The following is a 4,115-nucleotide window of genomic DNA, read 5'->3' as shown; positions in this document are numbered from 1 at the left end:
GGGGTGTCGCTCTGCCACTCAGCACCTAATTGGCAGCTTAAGTGCTCTAGGTCCTACGTAAAAATAAAATCCTCCTGTGCTGTAAGGGTGGGTTTTCCTAGTTGAACAGGTATGTGGTGCCTTCTTACCTCAGAAATATTTGCGGCAGATTTTCACTGTGCCTAGTCATTGTGTCTAGTCTTTATCTTCAGTGTTCTTGCTGAAAGACATTGCTGAGGTCTTGTGCAGGTGTATGCCCAAATATCCAAATATTTATAAAATGTTTATATGGGCACTTATTCCCCGGCCCCAGATTTTTCAACTTTTGCTCACCCAGTTATAATTTTAATTTTAGCTTTCCTGGCTATTATTACATCTTTTCAATTGTTTAGACCTTTCTTTCTCGTGTGTGTGTGTGTGTGTGTGTGTGTGTGTGTGTGTGTGTGTGTGTGTTTAGTGTAATTAAGTTTATCAAGTGCTTATCTTTTTTATTTTTTATTTTACTTTATTTTTTTGAGACAGGGTCTCGCTGTGTTGTTCACACTGGCCTCGAGCTTGCCTGTGTCACCTAAGCTGTCCTCAAACTCACATGATCCTCCGGCCTTGGCCTCCTGAGTGCTGGGATCAATTATTTATCTTATGATCTACAATTTTCAGGGTCACTGAAGATCTTGTCACAGTAACATAAAAGAGGCCCTGTTCTATTTTCTTGCAGTTTTGTCCACAAATAAAGACCTTCACTGTGATGCCTCGTGCCTTGCTGTCATCGTGAGTGGGGGCTTCTGCTGCTCTGGGTCTCTTCCGCGTCTCTAGGGATGTGTGGATCTCTCCCTCCGGTTCCTGGGGAATGCCGCTGGGATTGTGAGTAGGACTGGGCCAAGCCTGTGCATCGGTTCGGAAGTAGGGCCGTCGGCACTATGTGGCCTCTGCGGGGCAGCGAGAAAGGACAGCCTTCCTGACTCCTGATGCCTCTTTGATTTCCCTCTCAGAGCACCGAAGTTCCGCTGCAGCAGCTTTTCGCCGCCTGAGTTCCGGAGTGCTTAACACTCCTTCGTGCTACTGTGAGCGGCACCGTTTCCCTAATTCTTTCCTCAGCGAGGTCATTGTTGCTGTCGAGCAGCATAAGCAGAAAGCAACCTGCAGGGCTGGGGATGGCTGATTTCACATCCCCACTATGTCGCTGAATTTAGCTACTAATCCTAGGAGTCCTTTGGTGGGATTTCTTGGGTCTTCTGTGTAGCAAACCAGGCCATCTGCGCATGATGATAATTTTACTTCTTGTCCTAAAAACCTCACTTTATTCCTTTGTCTTCTTCGATTGCTCTGGTTGATGTTTTGAGGACTGCACAGAACAGGAGTGTTGATAGTGGACATTCTGGTCTTGTTCTTGATATCTGAGGGACAGCTTTCAGTTTCCTGTATTTAATGTGATGTTGGCAGTATGTTTGTCATAAATGGCTTTTAACAGAGTGAGATAAGGTCCTTCTATTTTCTCTCCTTTTCTTTTCTCTTCAAGACAGGTTCCTGCTATATAGTTCAGGCTGGTCCTTCTCACTGTATACCCCAGGTTGGCCTTGGATTCACAGCAATCCTAATGTCTCATCCTCCCAAGTGCTGGGATTATAGGTATGTGCCACCACAGCCAGCTATACTTATTTTCTTTAGTTTTTTTAATTTTTTTTTAATGAATCAATGTTGGATTTTGTCAAAGGATTTCTCTGCCTCTACTAAGGTGATCATGTAATATTTTCCCTTGCTTATATTTATTTATTTTTAAAAAAAAATATTTATTTAATTAGTGTGTGTGTGGCCAGCTCAGCCCACCAGGGGGCGGGGCTGGCTGGCATGTGGTGCTGGGGATTGAACCGCAGTCCCTGTGCTTTGCTTAGCTTAGCTTGTTCTAAGTGGGTGCTTTAGACCACTGAGCCATCTCACCAGCCCCCTGGCTTATATTTATGTAGTATGTATTATGCTTATTAATTTGCCTATGCTGAACCATCCTGACATTCCTGGGATGAAACCTACTTGGTCATAACATACAATCGTTTTGATGGTTCATTGCACCTTGTTTGCCAGTATTTTTATTTTATTTTATTTTATTTTATTTTATTTTATTTTGTATTGGGAATCAAACTCAGGACCCTGCACTGGCCAGGCAGGTGCTTGTGCCACTGAACTACGTCACCAGCACTAGTTTGCCAATATCTCGTTGAGGATGTCTGCGTATGATTTCTGCATATGACATCTTTGAAGAGATTGTCCCGAAGTTCTCTTTTTTGGCTGGATCTTTGGCTGGCTTTGGAATCAGGGGTAGCGCTAGCTCCCAGGTGTGACTTAGGGAGGGCTCCTTCCCTTCTAGTTTCAATGAAGAGCTTGAGGAGTACTGGCATTAGATGTTCCTTGAGGTTCTTATAGGATTTGGTGATGAATCTTCCAGGACCAGAGCTTTTCTTAGTTGATAGGGTTTTTTGTTTTTTAATTACTACTTCAATTTTATTGCTTAGTATTATATTCTTTAGGGTTTTAAAATCTTGGTTCACTTTTGCTAATTCATATTATCTAACAATCTATCTATCTCTTTGGAATTCTCCCATTTGTTCATGTATAGGTTTGCAAAATTGTTGCTGAGTTTCTTCTCTAACTCTAGCTTGCCATGAAGCAGTCACTCTTGGGCTAAAACCCCGCGCTGTTTTTTGCAGTTTAAAACAGCAGAGGCTGGGGCTGGAGAGATGGCTCAGTGGTCTAAAGCACCTACTTGAAACAAGCTTGGCAAAGCACAGGGACCGCGGTTCGATCCTCCAGCACCACATGCCAGCCAGCCCCGCCCCCTGGTGGGCTGAGCTGGCCACAATAAATAAATGTAATAAATAAAAAATAAAAATAAATATTAAAAAACAAAAACAGCAGAGGCCCTTCTCAGGGCTGGCACTGCTGGACAAGGCGGCATCTGTCCCCGAAGCTTCTCCATGGGCGCTGGCCTCACCGCAGTGGAGCTGCACACTGGCTGGCATCTCTCAGCTCTGTACTGAGGGGCAACAAAGTGCAGAACCGGCTGGGAGTTGGCAGGTGGACAGAGAGACCCTGTTAGTTAGTGTCCACTCGTCAGTGGTGCATTCTGAGCGTGGCTTGCCACGGGCCTGGCCTCTGTCCCGGAATCCTCCACCTCCCTTCGCTTGGGAGAGGATCCTGCTGGTGCTGCGCTCAGTACCCAGTTCTCCTGGAATGGGCTGCCGTACTTTCATGGCACCAAGACCATCACACACCACCACACGGGCAGAGGCAGAAAACCACCGACAGCCACAACCAGGCCACCTCGGCTGTCGTAATGAATCGGCAGCAGAAAGAGCATCAAAGTCGAACTGGTATTATGTGCTCTGAGAACCAGTAATGTAACCCCGAGCCATAGGACAGAGTGTACAGCTATCGTATAAACACTAGACAAAGCAAATATTGACCTACAGGAGATACTACTTACTGGAACAATTCTACCTCCTGTAACAATAGAACAGTACGCAACAGGAGTAGCACTGTGAAGTAACTAAAGAGTCACAGAGCGTAAGTGGTATACTAGGAAAGACAGAAGGAGTGGGAGACAGGATCATGGGAAAAGGAGAAGCTGAGAAAAATGAGCAGAGCCAGGGAGACAGCTCGGTGGTCTAAGTGCCTGCCCAGCAAGCACAAGGACCCGGGTTTGATCCCTGGCACCACATGCTGTGCCGGCCACCGAAACCAGGCGTGGTGGCACACACCTGTAATCCCAGATTTGGGGAAGCTGAGACAGGAGGATCACTACGAGTCCAAGCAGCATAGCGAGACCCTGTACCTAAATAAATAATTCTTTTTTTTTTTTTTTTTAAAGAAGCAATGGAAAATCAAATGAGAACAGTGAAATAGTGGATTCTGTGAAGGAGTATAAGGAATTAATAGTATTGGATGAAAGTAAAAAAAAATAAACAAAAAAAAAAGAAAGAAGATTTGAAACTGTCTCATTGCTAACTGTTTATCAATAAAACTTTTTAAAAAAGAAAGAAAAGCAAACTAAAAGAAAAAGAATGTTTAAAAAAAGAAGACAAAGGAGAAGGAAAAAACTCCAAACATGCTGCACACACACACACACACACACACACACACCCCAC

Source organism: Octodon degus, unplaced genomic scaffold (genome assembly GCF_000260255.1).
Source record: "Octodon degus isolate 3935 unplaced genomic scaffold, OctDeg1.0 scaffold00033, whole genome shotgun sequence".
NCBI classification, from domain to species: Eukaryota; Metazoa; Chordata; class Mammalia; order Rodentia; family Octodontidae; genus Octodon; species Octodon degus.
Note: the sequence above shows the minus strand (reverse complement) of the source record.